This window comes from Lathyrus oleraceus, chromosome 6 (genome assembly GCF_024323335.1).
Source record: "Lathyrus oleraceus cultivar Zhongwan6 chromosome 6, CAAS_Psat_ZW6_1.0, whole genome shotgun sequence".
NCBI classification, from domain to species: domain Eukaryota; kingdom Viridiplantae; phylum Streptophyta; class Magnoliopsida; order Fabales; family Fabaceae; genus Lathyrus; species Lathyrus oleraceus.
In genome coordinates, this window is record NC_066584.1 from 154,477,457 (window position 1) to 154,499,877 (window position 22,421).

Below are 22,421 nucleotides of genomic sequence, written 5' to 3' on the forward strand. Positions count from 1 at the left end.
CATGTGTATGGAAGACTATTGATAATGTACCTTACCATCCTTGATGGATCCATGGGATGCATACTCAACTAACATGACGAGACTAGTAGGAAGGAGCACACAATATACTACTTAAGCAAGAAGTTCACCAATTGTGAAAGTAGGTATTCAATGCTTAAAAAGACATGTTGTGAACTAGCTTGGGCTGCCAAATGCTTAATAAAGCACATGCTCACTCTTACAACATTGTTAAACTCCAAGGTGGACCCTGTCAAATACATCTTCGAGAAGCTTGCTCAAACTAGTAGAGCAGCTCATTGGCAATGGCTTTAAACGAGTACGACATCCAACATGACACTCAAAAGGCCATCAAAGGGAGTGTGTTGTCCGACTATCTTGCACATCATCCCTTGGAAGACTACCAGTCTATGCGCTTCGAATTCCCCGACGAGGACATCATGCTAATAAGAGACTGTAACATCCCTGGCCCCGAGGATGGACCAGATCCTAGATCCCGATGGACCTTGGTATTTGATGGAGCTTCTAACGCTCATCGCAATGGGATTAGGGAAGTCATCACCTCCTCAACTGGTTTCCACCTCCTCTTTACCGCAAGGTTGTGTTTCAAATTTACAAACAATATGACGGAGTACGAGGCCTGTATCTTTGAAATTGAAGCTGCAATTGATCTTAAGATCAAAATCCTTGAAGTCAACAGAGATTCAACCTTGGTGATTAGCCAAGTCAAAGGATATTGGGACACTAGAGATCACAAGCGTATCCCTTACAAGGAGTATGTCCTAAAACTGATTCCATACTTTGATGAAATTACATTCAATCACATTCCCCGAGAAGAGAATCAATTGGCCGACACCTTGGCAACTTTTTAATCCATGTTTAAGGTAAAATGGAAAAGTGAAGCACCATCTTTTCACCTCGACTACTTGGACGAGCATGCTTACTATTTGGCAGCAAAAGACGGAGCTGACGGTTATCCTTGATTCTATGACATCATGAGATTCTTAGAGACCCACAAATACCCTAAGGATGCATCATTCACTCACAAGAAGTATTTGTAGTGGGGTTTTCATTACCTTTAGATTTATTGACTAAACCAAAAGTCAACATACAATTCGAGTCCCCACCGCACTTTTATTTGTCCAAAGGAAAGGCTAAAAAGCGAACAAAAGCCAAGTAAGAAGTTTTTCAAATAAAAAACTAATAAAAATGTCAGAGATCTAGGTAAGGGATTGGTTATAAAATGGGAAGGTTTTACGCACCCAAAACATCCTTAGTACTCTAAGGGAACCTCTTTTTACCAATATGTGTTGTAGGTTGGTATTTGTGAAAAGATTTATGCAAAATATTGGAGGGATGAGAAGAGAATAGATTATATTTACAAATTTTGTTGTTTGAATGGATGAACCCATTGCCTACGTACCATCACAAAGAAGGATCAAAACCTCGTAGTTCGGGGTAAAAATTTCAAAGATTGGTGAATTGATTTTAATCAAAAGCCTTAAGGTCTTTTGTTATCAAAGGGATAAAACTCAACCTAAACCAATAATCCACCATGTGAGGAAGGCTTCAACATGCTAGTGAGGGGTTAACCCTATAATAAGCATGGAAGACTTATAATCCAACACTAAGGATGAGGTGAGATTTACATCAACCACTATGATAACTCAAACCTATGACTAATGTTTTCGAAAGGGTTTTAACAAAGTGGCCATTGGAACCACAAGACAACTTGAAATTGGTTATATTTACAAGTTAAAGTTATTTAAAAAATGAAGTCAAAGTTGGATTAAAGTTTATTTACAATGAGTATTTATGAAAAGAGTTTTGAAAAGTCAAAGGCCTAAGGCCTAGGTTTCTAATTTAAAATAAAGTCAAAGTTTTGAAAATGATTTTGGCTTGGTTATAGTGGGGAGAAGAGAGAAGGGTTATTCCTAAAGCAAACAAAGATAAGAGGGGAAAGATAACCCTTGGAGTTCCTTTTCTTGGAGTCATATAGAGATGACTCAAGATGCTCCTTTCCTTTGGACTTAGCACACAAATAAGCAATCAAATAATTGGAACTTAAGCTCTTAGGATCTCCATTTGGCTTGGCTCTTAACTTGGCTACTCATGACAATGGTCCTCTTTTCACAATCTTAAGATGAGGTTCCTATCGCACAAAAGCACACATCAAAAAGCTCACAACATAATAAGAGGAATCGACAAAGAATAAGTTTGAAGAGAAGTCCTTTGAGATCAAATTTGAATTTTAGCATTCTAAAGGCATGAGGCCTAGTTGCTCTTTAACAAATTTTGCGTTCTAAAGGCATGAGGCCTAGTTGCTCTTGGACTTCTTTAAGCATGGGTAAATCCTAATTCTAAGTCCTTTCTCCTTTTGCATTTTTAGTTCACATCAAAGTAACACAAAACAACACAAAATAGCAATATACTTATATACAATAATGGACTCAAATGAGCAAAAGAAAAATGACATAAACATAAAATATGTGCTCAAGTGAGCAAAGATGAAAATCAAGATGAATAATAAGCAAGAAATAAATGACATTATAGGAAATGGCAAGAATTTAAAAGCTCAAATTAAAGTTAGTAATTAGTAGAGTTATGTTAGCTTGTCATAAGACAATGTAGCGCTATGTTAAGCAATCGTAAGTGGACTAATGTAGTAGTCACACCTATCTGAGGTCGGTCAATAAGAATATAGGCAAAGAACACAAGTTAGAGGTCATGACTAGTAAGCCAAGCTCCATAAACTTGTCATGCCAAACAAAAGGGGAAGGTCCTTGTATTGACTTTTGGTTATTTGCTTGACCAAGAAGTAACCTATCTTTGACACAAAATAACTCACTTGATCATAGATCAAGTTGAGTTTGGTTTGGTTCAAAGAAGGTTAAACTCCTATTTGTCAAGACCAACCTCAAGACTTTAACTCATTGGCCATTGAGGGAAAGACAGGATGAAGATGAAAGGGAGGGGGTAAGAAGTCAATAATCAATCCCAATTGATCAAGGGATAACTCATCCTTGATCAAATTCATTCATCTTTCTAGGTGATGATCCTTAAGGATTTTCAAACCACAAGATCCAATGAATTTGATCAAAGTTGAATCAATTCAACCTCAATCAACACCAAACAGAAGAGAAATGAATATAACAAGTCAAGAAGTCAATGATATTTTTTTGTTATTTTTTGAATTAAAAGAAAATACAAATAAAAAATAAACAAACAAAGTTCAACCTTAAATTTAATTCAAATCAACTTCAAAAAGTCCAATTAAATTCTCATAGATTCAACATAGTCAAACAAACTTTGACTAATTTTCTCACAAATTTTTGAAATCAGAAAGTAATTAAAATCAATTAAAAACAACAAAAAATAGCATAATATGAATTAAAATCTCAAATAATCTCAAAACAAACAAGAAATTGTTGAGACTATTTTTCATTGACTTATCATGATCCATAGATGCTATGAAAATATTTTTTTATTTTTTAAAAGTCAGAAAGTATTTTAAAATGAATTAAAATCATTAAAAACCAAGTAATTCATAAAAAATATCAAATGAAGTCACAAAAATAATTAAAAATCAAAATATGAAACTAGATTTTTCAAGAAAATTTTTAGAGTTGGTCTCATATTTTCCTGACTTCAAATGAATTTTTAATGAATTTTTGAAAATGAAATGAATTAACAGAAAATAAAAAAGAAAAAAGAAATAAGCGAAAAAGCCTGAGCCACATGATGCACTTCATTAATTGACGTGGCACTTGTATATGGTCCAGATCTGAGGACACACGGTACACTCAAGTCAAACGCGTCACAAAACGAATGAAATGAAGTAATTAAAATGAACACACACTATTAGATCATGGAAGCAAGATCCAAAGGCCAGCGAGTAACACACGTGGTGGTGGTGGTGGAAACCACCGTCTTCTCCAGCGAAGCAACAAATTCCGACCAAAAGTTGCAGAAAATAAATCTTAACAAAAATAAGAAACAAGGATATGGAAATGAAGCTCGTGTGATGTAAATCATCATTGTACCATTGGATTTCCCTCACTATTCCTATATTGAGAGAAAGATGAAGAAGAAAATCATGGTGTCCACACGGATTACTCATGAAATGGAAAATTGAATGCATCAACAGCTTGCCTCAAGTATGAGGACTTCAGAGAATCACAGAAACACAAGCAAACTACATTGAATTAAGAGTTTCATATCCAAAAAGTTTGAGTTTATACCTTTGAATTGATGAACTTCTGGCCACGAATTCTCCTAGATCTTTGTTCCTCTTTGATCCTTGAGTGTATGGAAGATGATTGGCTAAGGAATCTAGCTTTAAAACTCAACTAATGATACTGAATTTCAAGCTCGAAAATCTGGAAAAAAATTGAGTGATTCCTTTGGTGAGGGTTATGGTTTCAGTGCAGCAGCATATGGGATCTCCAAAAGGTTGTTAAATGAAGCTCATGAGGTGTTTATTTATAGCTGAATGTGGCTGATCACACACTTTGTTCATGTGCATGGGATTTGAATTTTGGATTGCATGGGCCTTTGTGGACGTGTGGAAGGCCCAATGATGGCTGAAGCAACTTGCTGAGTTCACATAAAAGGCATTTGGATGTGCACATTGAATGGGAAATACTTGCATACCAAGTTATAACATGAAATATAAAAAATGCACATAAATGAAGATAATTTCGAAACTCAAAAATGGTGAATCCAAAAGACTATTGCGAGTAATGGTTGGAAAACTCTTGAAATAAGGAACAAAAGTCATGTTGGGCAAAATATCATTTGGCGTGTGAAAATTGATCAAAACTGGCTTGGAAAGTCCAAGTGTAAAACATATTCAAATCATTTTGAAAAAGTTCACCAAAAGTAAGCTTAATCAAACCCCTCTGTCCTCATGATACAAGCTTCAAATAAAACAATCTCCAACATAAAATTTGTAGATCTTTTCAATATCGTAAATCTAGAGTCAAATGTTGCATTATTTGGATTTTCTATGACAAAATTATGGGCATTTGAAGTTGGGTACTTTTTTAAATTCAATGAATTAGGTCCAAGATGACCTGTAATATTTTGCATTATCACATGTATTAATTTTAGGATTATGAAATTTTGTCCAACATAACATTTTAAGTAAACATCTAAAGCTTTCCAATTCCTTTGGTCTCACCTCAAAATCATAAACAATAAGGAAGCTATGCCCTTGGCAAGTTGACCCAAAATTAGGGTTTCAGTCAAAATGACCTATAATGTTTTTAAATGAATGATGACCTTTCAAGCTTCAAATGAATTTTTTATGAACATGAAAGTTGTTCATACGATTCTTAGGAACAATTGTTATTTTTGGGTCATCTTCATTTGACAAACACATCAAAAAGTATAGCTCATTGAATCTCTGCTTTGTTAGATGACTTGATTGGTCAACTTTTCAAGGCCAAACTTCCAATCTTGATGAATAAATGATTTAGGGGCCTCAAATAGGATCATATATGCATAAAATGATGAATGAAAGAACTTCACTTGATTAAATTTGATCATAGGTTGAGATTGCTTCATGGGCAAGGCACAATCAAAGCACAGTGAAATTAGGGTTTCCTTGGGAAACAATCTTCAAGGCCTTTGGGTTATCTTGATCAAATTGGCAAATTGAGATACTTGGGAGACATATATGATGATTAGGAGCTATGTGGACCATTGTCATGCTTTTTCTCTTCTTCATCTAGTCATTGCATTGGGCTTAGGAGCCTCCTAGGAACATTGTGGAGCACATGATCACTTGAGCTTCAAAAAAAGAGTTAGTGACATATTTTTGTGCTTTTGATTAGTAATAAAATAAGAAAAGAAATAACATACAATACAAGCATGCTTGGTGATCTCAAAACACTCAAACAAGTCCCAAACTTAGGGTTAAGGAGCCAAACATGCTATGATCCTTGAGGCAATGCACTTGTGCAATATCGTGATGCCATGAGGGATCTTAGGGTCAAAATTAGGGTCTTACAGTATCTTCGGAAATCGTCATCCAAGTTCTTCTTAAGTGGAGGTGTATTGTACAAGCGAAATTATGATTCGGTTTTTCTAAGATGTGTGAACAAGCAAGAATCAAACCAAACTATAATGGAAATCCATGAATGATATTTTGGGACATACGCCAGTGGACACACCATGGTAAAGAAAATATTGAGGGTCGGTTATTATTGGATGACAATGGAGGTTGATTGCTACCGCCATGTCCAAACATGCCACAAATTCCAGATCTACGCCGACAATATCCATGGGCCACCAATGTCACTCAATGTCTTAACATCACCTTGGCCTTTTCCCATGTGGGACATTGACGTGATTGGACGCATAGAGCTAACTTCCTCGAATGGGCATCGCTTCATCCTTGTAGCATTTGATTATTTCACAAAGTGGGTGGAAGTAGTCTCCTACACCAACGTCACAAGACAAGTAATGGCTCGATTCATAAGAAAGGAAATCATATGCCATTATGGGGTCCCCAACAAGATCATTACTAATAATGGATCTAACCTCAATAGCAAAATGGTGAAAGAATTGTTCCAAAGCTTCAAAATCTAACACCATAACTCATCTCCCTATAGGCCCAAGATGAATGGCGTTGTTAAGAAAGCTAACAAAAATATCAAGAAGATCATGCAAAAAATGGTAGAGACCTACAAATATTGGCCCAAAATGCTCTCATTTTCATTACATGGCTATCGTACGTCAATATGAACCTCCACTAGGGCAACTAATTTATCTCTCATGCATGACATGGATGAAGTCTTGCCTGTTGAAGTAACGATTCTTTCTCTAAGGATTTTGACCAATGTCAAGCTTGATGAAGCTGAGTGGGTTCAATCCCGATTTGATCAGTTGAACCTCATTGATTAAAAGTGCTTGGCAGCTATCTGCCACAACCATCTTTACCAAAAATGCCTCAAAAGAGCCCATGACAGGTGTGTCTTCCCCCGCAGCCTCAAGGTCGGAGACCTTGTGTTAAAAAATATTCTGCCCATTCACACTGATCCAAAGGGAAAATGGAAGCCAAATTACGAAGGCCCATATGTTGTAAGAAAGGTCTTCTTTCGAGGAGCCTTAATCCTTGCAACTATGGACGGTGAAGATCTTCCATCCCCCGTAAACGCGGATGCAGTCAAAAAATACTATGCTTGAAAAAAAAGCCTGATAAGTTGAAAAGCCAAAAGGGAGACTTATGCAAAAATGGGTATCCCGGTAGACTGAAAACCCAAAAGGGTGGTCTAGGCAAAAATTAGGGATTTAGGAAAATCGAGAGTCTGTGTCTCGCAAAGAATCTTTCTTCACTCCTCAGCTATTCAATTTAGTAGCTTCCCTAGCAAGTCAATTCAGCCACTCTCCTTCTGAAGCAAGATCAAAGAACTACCGAAGACATGAGGACTATATCAGAGTTGGAATTTGGTGGAAATCTAAGATATTTCATTGCCATTATAATTTCCAATTTCTTTTAGCAATAAACTCTTTTAGGAATTGCTTCCTTAGTACAAAAGCACTCATTTTTGGGACCATTTATCAATAAAATCAGTTTCCTCACATATGCTCAACATTTTACTTTTTCCGCTTTGTCTGCGAAATGTGACCTTTTCTAAAAGAATGATATCACAACAAAATTTTCTTTATAAAAAATGACTTAAAAAAAGACATTAAGGGAAAAAAACATTGGATTACTTCTCTAGTATCTAAAGGTAACCAAAAACGTGTTTGGTATCCCCAGTCTGAAAGCGCCACACAGTCCCTTGGACTTGGCCAATCAAACTTTTCCCCGACAGAAAGCCTCGGCTATTGTACCTAGTGCTCACTCGCACATCAAAAATTCGAGTTTTCTGGTATCCCCCGAGTTCTTTAAGCCTAATCACCATTGGCGCACCTTAGATATATTCCCCCCGCAAAGCCCAATCATACTTGGCACAACTTGCTACCCCTGTATTTTGTACATTCCCCTGCAAAAAAGCCAAACATCGCATCATAATTATCTCCTTAACTTACTAGGTTTGATTCATCAGAATCTGGAATTTCCTAACCGTTGTTAGGAATTTTCCCCATTATAGTCAACATTCGTTCTCAAAACAACTCCCCGAGCAGAGTCTGGTATTTCTAGTTGTTGCTAGGAATCATCACCGAATTGTTTTGTTTCAAGTTTCCCTAGAAGATTCATGTATTCTTAGCTGTTGTTAAGAATCATCACCGTAATTTTTCTATCCCCTGAGATTCGTCATCACATTTTTATTCTTCCCCACAAAGCAGGTACTCTTAGTCATTGTTAAGAATCGTCATTGAACTTTCCCCTTTGTTAGACACGAGGTATCTTGGGATCATTCCCCAAGTCGACTCAGATATTCATAGCCAAGAATCATATTTGAACTCCTTTTCCAACTAAAGTCAGGTATTTCTAATTGTTGCTAAGAATCATCACTGAACTAATTTATTCTTTCCCCAACATATGTCAGGTATTCCAGCTGTTGTTAGGAATCATCACTGGACTTCTGTACTTTCCTCAACAGAGTCAGGTATTCTAGCCATTGCTAAGAATCGTCATTGTACCTTCTTGAGAAATTTATCCCAAGTCTAATCAGGTATTTCATCCTTTGCTGAGAATCGTCCCTGAACGATGTCTTTTCCCCACATGGTCGGGTATTCTAGCCGTTCCTAAGAATCATCAATGTACCTTATTTATTCTCTCCAGCAGATTTGGATATTCTAGTCGTTGCTAAAAATCATCATCGTACCTTTTTTTTCTCTACAGCTGAGTCAAGTATTCTAGTCGTTGCTAGGAATCATCACTGGACCCATCTATCATTCCCCAATGAATCAGGTATTCTAGTCGTCGCTATGAATCATCATTGAATTCACTTGGTTGATCCCCAATAGATGTTAGGTGTTCCATCTGTCGCTAGGAATCGTCACTGAATCTATATTTTCCCCATTAGAGTTAGGTGTTCCAGTTGTTGATTGGAATTACCTGTTTGTTTCTCCCTAGTCGTTGCTAGGGACAGTCACCCTTTTCTATTACCGAGACTCTCATTCCCCAGCAGGATTTCTTCCTCTTGGAGTCTTGATATCAAACTTTCTTCTTTGAGAAGATACTTATGTTAAATACATCATATTGCACGCATAATCATCATCATCATCATACATAATTGATCGTTGACTGACATATCTATCGAATGATGACTATAAGTGCATAATCTATCGTGTAGTTTTAAAAGATTATCAAACCCACAAAGACTAATGGTCAAGATAATGTTATCTATTGTTGTAGTGCAAAGCTAATGCTAAAGGTTATAAGGTTATAAACGGGAATGAAAATACTAATTTCTAACGGTTTAAAAGTTATGATAAAAACGAGTCCGAAATATGGATTTTGTGTTCCTAGGGGCTTAGGTAGAATTTGGACACTAAATATGATTCTATTGCATTGTGTAGAAAATATCGACTTAAAGGTCCCGTCTCACACTCTCGCGCTATCGACAAAGACCACACCTCCTAACCATAGGATTTTTCTCTCGCTCGCCCATTCTAATTAGAAAGTGTATTTTGAAAGTAAATGAGATCCTAAATGATGCTAAAGCGCTCTAGCTGTTTTTAGGATCCGGTTCCTTCCTCACACTCTCACGCTATCAGATCGAACCTTGGTTTGTCCCACACTCTCGTTCCAAAACATTAAAACATGCATTTGGAAACTAAAGCCAAAATATAGTTAAATCATATATTCGTGCCTATTATTTCTAGCGAGTCCCGTCGGTAACGACGATCCTCATACACCAAAATCAGAATGATTTAGCAAGGCATGGTATTAATTGGAAACAACATGATTAAAGTGTCTATAACCGAGAATAGCATGGCATGCAAGTAATAAAAGACAGTAAAGCATAGAAATACTAAAAGTGGTAAGAAAACCTGAAATTGCATAAAGTAAAACTTGAATTAACTTGAACTTAAAAATAACGGCAAGCTGGATCTTGATCCAAAATACAAATGGTGCGGAAATAAAAATGTGTGACAATCCCTCGATGTGAGTTATTGCCACTTTACAGGTAATTTTCTGCCTAAAACTCAGAAGGAATTTTGATAGAGCTTCCACGCGAATTCAATTGGATATCTAACACTCCAAAAATGGCTATATATATAGAGTTCATAGGCTAGGTAACTGTCTTGGACGTGCTGACTTGGTGGAGGGAAAAGTGGTTGAAAAACTGCTAAGGAACTGCCCCACTAATGCAGTTTTGTTTCTGCGTGAAGATGGAGAAAGCCATTAGGGCAATCGCGAACGTCATTGTCTTGCTCACTAAATGACGTGGCGGGAAGTGGAGATGGCGAACTTCATCTAGCAAGTGGAGAACGCCATTTGCTCAAATTGGCTAAAATTAAGTCTTTTGCTCCACTTTGGCTCCTTTTTCGCTTCTTTTCCGCGAGGCTCCCAAAACTCCAATGAAATCGGCTAAAAACTGCAAAACAAATAAAAAGAAAGTAAAAGGCGATAAAATGCATAAAAACATAGACATATAACATGTTAAATAATCCTAAAAAAACGATATGATTTCTCGTTATCAAATTCCCTGGTACTTAGATTGTTGCTTGTCCTCAAGTATTCACCCAACACATATGATAAACGATTAAACACAATGTCTTAAACATAGGCTTGAAGACACTCTAAGTAGTACGATACTGCTAGGATAATGGTAGATAAATAGGTACTGGATAACAATAACAAGTATATCGTAGTGACACACATCTGTATTAAACGGACAAAAACTCCCCCCTATACAAAACCAATTCGAATCATGCCATTATAACTCGACCTATATCCTTTGTTCTTTTTCAACCTCTTTTTCATTCTAGCACAATCACATTAAGCCCGTTATCCATAACATTCAAGGCAGGTGAACCTGTTAGTGACTATGATCTCGTTTTCAACTTTTTCGCACTTACTTAGCAAATTTTGCTTAAGTATCAACTGAATTTTTAAGAGTTCGTACCGTTGGGCTAAATGATCGGGTGAGGATCACCTAACTTAGAAGGGATAAATCTTATCACAGATTTTTTTCAGTATATGTATTTTTTTTGCTTGAGATCATACACTTATTTGCATCGGCTTCCTTACTCATGTGTGTTTTAGGATGGTGTTGACTGCTATTATAACTACTCAAAGGGTTACTTAAAGAAACTTAGAATTAAGGTCTTGGCATAATGGTTATTCAAATCAATGTTGCATACTTAGGGAATTTAGGATGTTAGGACGGTACCGATATTATTGACACTTTCCCAAGTCTATCTAACAAAGCCTAAAAATGAGAAACATACTATACTATAGGTGTGTCATGCCATTGAATCAGAACAAAAATTTTTTATCATTGGGGGTCAAATCTAAGGGAATTTTCAAACAAAAGAAAAATATCACGCAATAGGACTCGACAACACATGTATGACTCGACCAAAAGCTAAAAATAACTAAGTAGGAAACTAATGAAAATAAAACAATAAATAATAGAAAAGTGGTAAAGCTCCTACCCCATACTTGAACCAAACATTGTCCTCAATGTTTTAGTGCAAGGCAGAGAAAGGAGTAGTGAAACCTGGGAGAGGGCTCAGTGATGTCGGCAGCGACCTCTGTGTCACACAAAACATCCTCTACCGAATGCAGGATTGGGAACATGTTTCATGTACTCCCTCATACCTGCCACCTCCAAGTGCACTCCGATCATCTACTCGGTGAGGTTACCCGTGTTGAGCTCAGTCCGCTCAACAAAGTCAAGTTGAGCCTCTCTGATCTGATCAATGGTGACCCTCATATCCTCTTGTTTCCTCTGAATATGCCTAAGTAACACATTGCGGTCCGCATCAGCATCATTCTGATGTCTAAGCTTACTTAGGATATCATCAAGAGTTGTCCTCATGGCGGTGTAGTCATACTCCTTGCGGGGTTGATATCCAGATGAGGTACCTGCAAAAGAGTCGGGAAAAGCATGTATGGTGTATGCATGGGTTCCAGTCTAGGGAGAATCTTACTCCATATGAGCGGACTCAGGGGCGTTAAGCTTAAAAGTCCAATTAGCACTTATTCGTACGTCGATGCGTGTGGCGCAAGGTAAAGTAACTCCCATCACCTCTCGATTACTAATCATCAGAAAATATTTATCGTCAGGTTTATTCTTGATAAGGTGCATGCTACGACAATAGTCAAGGTCGACAAAAGGAGTCTCTTACGGATCAAGCGTAGCCAACTCCGTGCCTAAGTTCAACGCAAGGGCTATAGATGTAATCAACCCTCCAACACAAATAGGACCTCCTATCCTAACGCTGGTGGACTGGAAGTGTGCTAATAGAAATGGGGTTACGTTAACTTTGGTTTCAGATAAGGCACAAAAAATAAGGATAAGATCCCTAGAATTTATGTTTCTTGTGTTCTCTCGACCAAATATAGTGCTGGCTAAAATGTGGTGCAAATACCAAATGGTTGGGTTTTGAATAGCGGTGGCTTTAAGGCCTTCCCAGTCAGTGGTGGTTTTTCCCGTTAGTTGCTTCCAAAAGTCGAGAGCGCTGGATTCCCATTCGCTCTTTAAAGGGTGTTGGCAAGCAAACTTGTCTCCATGAGGGATGAAACTAAATCGGCCAGTTGGTCTTGGTTAAAACTGTAATTTCTATTGAACATCCTAAAATGTGAAGTGCCTGTGGTATAGGATCCTCCTATATAGGTGGCGTATCGGAAAGAGCTTAAGAACTCGTAGGTAAGTTGAATATAGGTTGGACTAGTCAAAGAGCAACAGTGTGACATACCTAGGTTGTTAAGCATCCAACGAACACTGTCAAATAAACCCAAAGCACAAAGGGTAGCATCGTCGGGGTACCACGTTGCTAAGACGTCTCTCTTGAAAAGTTAATGGTATCTGCTCCTTTGATTCTCTCTATCGATTCCCTTGGCGAATGCAATTCCCATATAGTCAATCTCTCTTCTTGGTCTAATTACTCTTGGAGGCATGCTGAACAAAGGGAAAGAGAAAATTTGAAGAAAAGATTAAGGGTGTTGTGAGAAGATAAAGTATTGTGAAGTTAGAAAGTGGGTATTTTGGATTTTATAATGATTTGGAAGAAGTGGAATTGTTGGGAGTTGAAGGGGTGGAGTTATAAATGTTTAGAGTTGGGAGTTTAGGAGATTTAAATGTAAGGTATTGGAAAAACACGCAGGAGGGAAAAGAAAAGAGAGGTAATATTGCGGTCGCCATTAGGCATATGGCGAACGCCATTTGCCTAAATTACTGGGCCTTTAATTTTGAAGCTAATGGTGAACGCCATCAGCATAATGGCGGACGCCATTAACCTAAAATACGAAATTTATCATCTTTTTTTTAAGATCACTGCATGTAAGTGCTCCTAAGACCATATAACAATAAATGAAATAATTAAAACTAGTAGCATAATTAAGAAGCATAAAATTTGTAAGAGCTAAAATGATACGCGACGAAATAAATTAATGGACTGAAATGGAAATTACATTAATTAAAGATAGTAATAATAAATGTTCACGTCGATATATCGACTGTAAAGTAAACACGAACTGAAAGTTAACAGAGGGAAACAACTGATGATAATTAAAATACTAAACTAGAAAACAGGGAAACTCTAGTACAATCAATAAACACTAGTCATCACTTTGTTCTAAAAGAGCGTTGCAAGGAATGAACTTGCTGAAAAACATGATCGAACTACTCATTAACAACATCCATAAATCCTAGGAGATCCACTCGAAGAGAATTGACTTCTCCTCTGATGAAATCAACTTCAGATTGCAGAGCATGTATAGCAGTGCCGAAATCAACAGGAGGAACGATATGATGTGCATTAGAGACGTGCGAATTAGCATCAGGGAAAATGGATTCTTAGTTCTCATAAGGTTGAGGACTATCAAGAGGTGTTGGAGACTCATCTTGGCCCTCTAAGTTGTAAAACCAGTTATCACGGTTGTGGACATTAGCTTTCGTATGGTTTGAAAGTGTAAATTTTTTGACTACTTCGTTATCAATCAACAACTCAAACTTCGCTGGTCCTAAATTGGCAATGATGCCTCGGTTGAAATAGAAGTTTAGATGCATGGGACGGATACCTCCAAAAGCATGTAAGCGGTTAAGCGGGTATCTCATGCCTAAAGCAACAATAATCATGGTTACCAACACACCAATGATAATATTATCGTGGGGTTCTCGGGAAATCTTGTCTAGGTTTGCTAACATAAAGGCAACAACATTCACTGGTCTCCCTTGGGAAGCACAGTACATGATAAAAAGTTTGTCCCTAGAAACAGCGGTGATGTTCTCTTCCTTACCGAACAGGGTATGGGCCAGGATTTTATGAAAGTAGCGGACGACAGGGTTGTGCATGTTTGCGGAAAACATGGTGTGAGGTTCAGGATGATAATTTGTGGTTATGGTTCCCCAGAAAAAGTCAAGGTCAAGGTCAAGGTCTATAAAGGCATCATCAGGGGAAATAGTGTGTGCATCAGGGCCACTAGGAAATCCTAGTAACTCAGCCATCTCTTGGTGGGTGAAATGGTACTTGGTTCCAAAGAGCCTAAATGTAGCCAGACCTCTACAAAATCATATTCCTCTATTAGGGTCATAATAAAGGGAACTCAGGAATTCAAGGGTGAGCCTATGGTATTGGTTATACCTCTTCCTCACATCAAAACTATCCCAACCTACTTGGTTGAGAAGGTACATAACATTGTCTCTTAATCCTAAGATAGTCAGGGTTAATCCATTTGGATATATAGAAAGTTCCATTTTCCTATGTCCTAACATGTCAAAATGGCGCCTTTGATTTTTGCTCCTAAATATAACCTCCATATTGTCAACAGGCTTCATACTCATAAGTTAGTGATAAGCTATCCTAAGCTATGTTAGCCTGAAAGTAAATAAAGGTTATACTATTAGTAAAAGATACTGCATGGAAGTGTTAGAATAATTAGTAGTGATAATAATAATAATATTAATAATATTAATAACAAACATAGAATAAAAATAAAAATAAAAATAAAAATGAAAATGAAAACAACTAAAAAGAAATGATAAAGACTAAAGATCGTGGGTTGCCTTCCACGTAGCGCTTCGTTTAATATCGGGAGCTCGACATCAATTTGGAACGGTGGTAATCTTTCGAAAGAGTGGGCAGCTCTTCCAATTTGTAGCTTGTGCAAAAGTCCTTATTTTGTACATTATGGTAGTGCTTAAGTCGCTTCCCATTTACAATGAATGGTTCATTGGTTTTACCTCTTATTTCCACAGCTCCACTTTGGAAAACTCTCGTGACCTCAAAAGGACCAGACCATCTAGAACGAAGTTTTCCTGGAGATAATTTAAGTTAAGAATTAAAGAGAAGGACTATGTCACCCTTATTGAATTCTCGCATTGTAATTCGTTTTTCATGCCACTGTTTGGTTCTTTCCTTATAAATACGACCATTCTCATAGGCATCTACTCTAAGTTCTTCTAGTTCATGGATATCCAAAATTCTTTTCTCACCTGCAACCGTGTAATTCATGTTAAGGGTCTTTATGGCCCAATAATCTTTATGCTCGAGTTCCACAAACAGGTGACATGATTTACCATAAACTAGTTTGAATGGTGTTGTTCCTATCGGGGTTTTGTAAGTTGTCCTATAAGCCCACAGATATTCATGAAGTTTACAGACCAATCTTTCCTAGAAGTTTCAACAATTTTCTCCAAAATTTGTTTTATTTCTCTATTGGAAACTTCAACTTGCCCACTTGTTTGAGGGTGATATGGCGTTGCTACTCAGTGTCGGACCCCATCTTTCAGCAACGATCTTTGGAAGATTTTGGAAATGAAGTGAGATCCTCCGTCGCTAATCACGAGTCTTTGTACACCGAATCTAGGGAAAATTTGATTCTTGAAAAGTTTAATTACCACGTGTGCATCGTTAGTGGGAGAGGCTACCTCCTTGATCCATTTTGATATGTAATCAACTACAACGAGTATGTATTTATTACCAAAATAAGATGGGAAAGGACCCATGAAATCTATACCCCAGACATCAAAGACTTCTAACTCTAAGATACCTTTTAGTGGTACCTCATAGGGTCTATAGATATTGCTAGTGCGTTGACACCGATCGCAATTCTTAATCGCGATGTGGATATATTTCCATAGATCGGGCCAAAACAGGTCAGATTATAGGATCTTCACACAAGTCTTTGAGGTGCTTCTGTTCCCTCCATAGGATACAGAGTGGCAGTGGGATATGATATCATGTACTTCTGATTTGGGGACACATCGATGGAAAATTCCAACGGCGCCTCTCTTGAAAAGTAGTGGTTTATCCCAATAATAATGTTTAAGATCTTGGAAAAATTTCTTCTTTTCCTGGTATGTTAAGTATGGTTGAAGCACTCTACTGGCTAAGTAGTTGACAAAGTCAGCATACCATGGAAGGACATTCTTGGTGCAAATAGATTCGACAACTTCATTAGTATCTGTGTCATTATACACTAAAGAGGATTCGATCGTTCGTTCTCGTTTTCTAATTGGGCTACAAGTCGATCATACGGAAAATCTTCATTGATGGGCACTCGTTCGGGTTTTAGGTCCTCAATCCTAGAGAGATTATTTGATACCACGTCCTCGGTGCCTTTCTTATATTTGATTTCTAGATCGAATTCTTGTAAGAGTAGGATCCATCTTAAAAGTCTCAGTTTAGCATCCTTCTTACTTAACAGGTACCTAATTGTGGCGTGGTCGGTATAGACAATTATTTTTGCTCCTACTAAGTAGGAACAAAATTTATCTAAAGCGAACACAACAACTAGGAGTTCTTTTTCTGTGGTGGCGTAGTTCATATGCTCGTTGTCTAGGTTTCTGCTTGCATAATAAATAGCATGAAGTTTTTTATCTTCTCTTTGTCCTAAGACAATGTCAACGGAAAAATAACTAGCGTCACATATTATCTCAAATGGCTTACTCTAATCAGGTGGTTTCATGATGGGTGCAGCAATAAGAGCATTTTTTATATGTTCAAATGCTTTTAAGCACTCTTCATCGAGTATGAATTCAACATCTTTCATTAATATGCCCGATAGTGGTTTTGTTATTTTAGAGAAATCATTAATGTATCGTCGGTAGAAACCGGCGTGTCCTAGGAAACTGCGAATTTCTCTAACTATTTTCGGAGGTTGAAGATGTTTTATAATTTTGATCTTTGCTTTATCCACCTCAATCCCTCGATCGGATACGACATGGCCAAGTACAATTCCTTGTTGGACCATGAAATGGCATTTTTCCCAATTTAATACGAGATTTACCTTAAAGCATCTCTCAAGTACCATTTCTAGGTTCGAAAGACATCCTTCGAAGCTTTTCCCACAAACAGAGAAGTCATTCATGAATACTTCCATTATATTGTCTATAAAATCAGCGAAGATTGACATCATGCATCTCTAAAATGTTGCAGGAGCATTACACAATCCAAACGGCATTCGTCGATAGGAAAATGTACCATAAGGACATGTGAAAGTAGTCTTTTGTTGGTCATCAGGATGGATAGGAAATTGAAAGAATCCTGAGTATCCATCTAAATAGTAGAAGTGAGAATGTTTAGCCAATCGTTCAAGCATTTGATCAATGAAAGGTAATGGAAAGTGATCTTTACGAGTGGCTTTATTTAATTTTCTACAGTCTATTCATATTCTCCATCCAGTTTGAGTTCTTTTTGCTACAGATTCTCCCTTCTCATTACTAACAACTGTAACACCTCCCTTCTTTGGAACGACATGTATCAGGCTGACCTAGTTACTGTCGGATATTGGGTATATGATTCCTGCTTCTAATAGCTTTTGTACCTCCTTTTTTACTACATCAATCAAGATAGGATTTACTCTTCTCTGATGCTCTCTAGAGGTTTTACAGTCCTCTTCTAGCATAATGTGATGCATACATATAGAGGGACTTATTCCTTTTAAGTCAGAGATGTTATAGCCTAGAGTTGTCGGATATTTTCTTAGGACATGGAGAAATTTTTAGGTTTCTATCTGTCCTAAGTCAGCATTGACTATAACCGGTCTTTCAAGCTCTGTATCTAGGAATTCATACCTTAAATCTTTGGGTAGCGTTTTGAGTTCTATTGAAGGTTTCTTGGGGCATGGCATTGAATTTGGTGTTAGTGCTAAACATTCTCTTAAACTGTCATCTACGTATGGCTCACGCCAATTACCGTCTTCAAATATATGAGGTGTTGGAATCTTCAGTACTTTAGTATACTTAAATGGCTCATTCTCCATTTCTTTGACACATTCGTCTATGACGTATAAGAAACAACAGGAGTCATCTATAGTTGGTGCTTATAGGAATTTAGCTAAGAGAAATTCAACTTTTTCTTCTCCGACTTCGAATGTTAGCCTACCCTTCATCACATCTATGATGGCTCCGGTTGTGGCTAAAAATGGTTTTCCTAAAATAATAGGGATGTGGGAATCCTCCTTTATATCCATTATTACAAAATCGGTTGGAATATAGAATTGTATGATACGAACGGGAACGATCTCTAGCATACCTATTGGATATTTAACAGAGCAGTCAGCTAGTTGTAAAGACATCTTTGTTGGTCTTAATTCTACTAGATTAAGTTTTTCGCATGTGGATAAGGGCATTAGACTAACACTGGCTCCTAAATTGCATAGAGCTTTGTCTGTGATAAACTTTCCAATTACATAAGTAATGGAAAAACTACCAGGGTCTTTTAGTTTATGAGGCATGTTATTTTGAATAATAGCACTACACTCGACAGTAAGCATAACAGTTTCTTCATCCTTAAGATTTTTCTTGTTGGATAGAATCTCTTTAAGTAATTTAGCATATGAAGGCATTTGCGTAATGGCTTTTGTGAATGGTATAGTGATGTTAAGTTGCTTTATAAGCTCTATGAATTTCTTGAGTTGTCCTTCATTTTTGGATTTAACAAGTCTTTGGGGATAAGGTACAAGTGGTTTGTATGGCGGCGGAGGCACATAAGGTGGTTCTTTATCTTTTGCCACTCTGCTTTCGTCTTCTTATCCATCATTGGTTGGTTTGCTTACCTTTTCAGTTCCTTTACCTGATTTTGATACATGGTTGGATTTTGGATTCTTGGGTCAACTGGTTCATCTAGTTCTGTTCCACTTTGAAGTGTGATAGCGTTAGCGTGGCCTTTTGGGTTTGGTTATGGTTGACCAGGAAATGCTCCAGCTGGGCCTACTACCGCGGCTTGTTATTGGGCTACTTAGGAGATCTGGGTTTCTAACATTTTGTTATGGGTAGCCATAACATCAAACTTATTTGACAATTGTTTCATAAGTTCACTCGTATGAGCATTTTGATTTTCAAATTCTTTATTTTGTTGGGCTTGGGGATTTATAAAGTTTTCCATCATGATCTCCAGATTTGACTTTCTAGGTGCTTGTGGAGCAACTAGCGCTCCTTTCTGATAGCCAGGTGGAATAGAAGGTGATGGGTTTGGTGGAAACAAAGCATTGTTACTTTTATAGGAAAAATTCGGATGGTTTCTCCAGCCAGGATTGTAAGTGTTTGAATATGGGTTTCCTCGAGCATAGTTTATTTGGTCGGTGGGAACACCAGTCAATAACTGACAATCAACATTAGTGTGCCCAGGGGTTCTACATAATTCACAATTTGGTGTTATAGCAGCTACGGTAGTTGCTGGTGTTATGGCCAAGCTTTCAATCTTTTGAGTAAGCACATCCACTTTAGCGTTGACACAGTCTATGTTATTAACTTTGTACATTGCGCCTTTCGGAGTTGGTTTTTCTACAGCATCGCATTCTGCTCCCTATTGAAAATGATTTTGAGCCATGTTCTCTATGAGTTCATAAGCTTCGTCATATGGTTTGTCCATTAGAGCACCGTCAGAGGCAAAGCTTAAATTCATCTTAGTGTTATACAACAGACCATTATAGAAACTATGGATAATCATCCATTCTTCAAGTCCATGATATGGACAAAGTCGGATCATGTCCTTGTATCTTTCCCAAGCGTCAAAAAGATATTCATTGTCTTTTTGCTTAAATCCGTTGATTTGAGCTCTTATCATAGCTATTTGGCTTGGTGGAAAATATCGGGCTAAGAAGACTTTCTTCAACTCATCTCATGTGGTTACTGAGTTTGAAGGTAGAGACTGGATCCAAGCTCTAGCTCTGTCTCTTAAGGAAAAAGGGAAAAGACGTAGTCTAATCGCGTTTTGACTGACACTATTTGCTTTCGCCGTGTCTGTGTATTGCACAAACACTGAGAAATGTAAGTTAGGATCATCTGTAGTACTACCTGAAAATTGGTTTTGTTGAACTGATGATAACAGTGAAGGTTTCAACTCGAAATCATTTCGATTGATGGCAGGGGAAACAATGTTGTTATGTGGTTTTGCTTGTGATGGAACATCGTAATATTTCAACAGACGATTTTGTGGTCTTACGGCCATAATTGTTCAGGTTCTGAAATTGGGATAATAGGGTCTGGAAGATCGTATTTAATACGAAATCTGTTGATTCGGCATCTTAAATTAATATAACGCTCGATATCGTCAACTGGTTGCTCTAACTCCTTGCTCTGAGAGCGAGTGTATGGCATAAAATCGACAAAGAAAAAGAAAATTTATTGCCTTAGTATATATTGGGCAACAAAGGAATCACAATATTGACTAATTAGTTCCCGACAACGGTGCAAAAAACTTGATCGCTGACTGACGTATCTGTCGGATGATGACTGCAAGTGCACAGTCTATCGTGTAGTTTTAAAAGATTATCGAACCCACAAAGACTAATGGTCAAGCTAATGTTATCTATTGTTGCAGTGCAAAGCTAAGGCTAAAGGTTATAAGGTTATGAATGGGAATGAAAGTACTAATTTCTGGCGGTTTAAAAGTTATGATAAAAACGAGTCTGGAATATGGATTCCGTGTTCGTATGGGCTTAGGTAGAATTCGGGCACTAAATACAATTCTATTGCATTGTGTAGAAAATATTGACTTAAAGGTATCGTCTCATACTCTCGCGCTATCGACAAAGATCACACCTCTTAACCACAAGATTTTGCTCTCGCTCGCCCGTTCTAATTAGAAAGCATATTTTGAAGGTAAATAAGATCCTAAATGATGCCTAAAGCGCTCTCGATGTTTTTAGGATCGTTACCTAGTTTCCACTATCCCATTCCTTCCTCACACTCTCGCGCTATCAGACTGAACCTAGGTATGTCCCACACTATCGCGTCAAAACAATAAAACATACATTTGGAAACTAAAGCCAAAACATAGTTAAATCATATATTCGCGCCTATTATTTCTACTAAGTCTCGTCGGTAACGACGGTCCTCATACGCCAGACTCAGAATGATTTAGCAAGGCATGGTATTAATTGGAAACAACATGATTAAAGTGTCTATAACCGAGAATAGCATGGCATGCAAGTAATAAAAGAGAATACAACATACAAATATTAAAAGCGGTAAGAAAATCTGAAATTGCATAAAGTAAAACTTGAATTAACTTGAACTTGAAAGCAACGGCAAGCTTGATCTTGATCCAAAATACAAACGGTACAAAAATAAAAATGTGTACAATCCCTCGATGTGAGTTATTACCACTTTACAGGTAATTTTCTGCCTAAAACTAAGACGGAATCTTTACAGAGCTTCCGCGCTAATTCAATTGGATGTCTAACACTCGAAAAATGGCTATATATATATATATAGTTCATAGGCTTGGTAATTGTCTTGGACGTGCTGACTTGGTGGAGGGAGAAGTGGTTGAAAAACTGCTAAGAAATTGCCCCACTAACGCAGTTCTTTTTCCGCGTGAAGATGGTGAACACCATTGTCTTGCTCATAAAATGATGTGGCGGGAAGTGGAGATGGCAAACTCCATCTAGCAAGTGGCGAACGTCGTTTTCTCAGATTGGCTAAAATTAAGTCTTTTGCTCCACTTTGGCTCCTTTTTCGCTTCTTTTCTGCGAGGCTTCCAAAACTCCAATGAAATCGGATAACAACTACAAAACAAATAAAAAGAAAGTAAAAGGCGATAAAATGAATAAAAACATAGACGTATAACATGTGAAATAAGCCTAAAAACGCGATACGATTTCTCGTTATCAACAATCCCCAACAAATCAACTCATATCTCTATTATCCCCATCAGGGAAAATTTCTGGTTACTCCTATTAGTATTTAATCCCCTCCTACCATGAATTCATTGGAACTTATTGTTGTCCATACCTTCAGGTCTGAGAAGATTAAATATGGGTATCTGTCATACCCTCAAAATATCCCTACCCCATATCACCTTCTTAAGCCCTAATTGTAATACCCCAATTTTGATCCTTAAGA

General features: G+C 37.5%; 1 non-coding gene across 1 annotated transcript; it reads left to right on the forward strand.

Moving 5' to 3' along the window:
- The first annotated feature begins 20,032 nt into the window (after window positions 1–20,032).
- On the forward strand, window positions 20,033–20,139 carry LOC127099374 (small nucleolar RNA R71). The gene has a single exon (XR_007793882.1). It is a non-coding gene; the product is annotated as a small nucleolar RNA R71 (small nucleolar RNA).
- The last annotated feature ends 2,282 nt before the right edge of the window (window positions 20,140–22,421 follow it).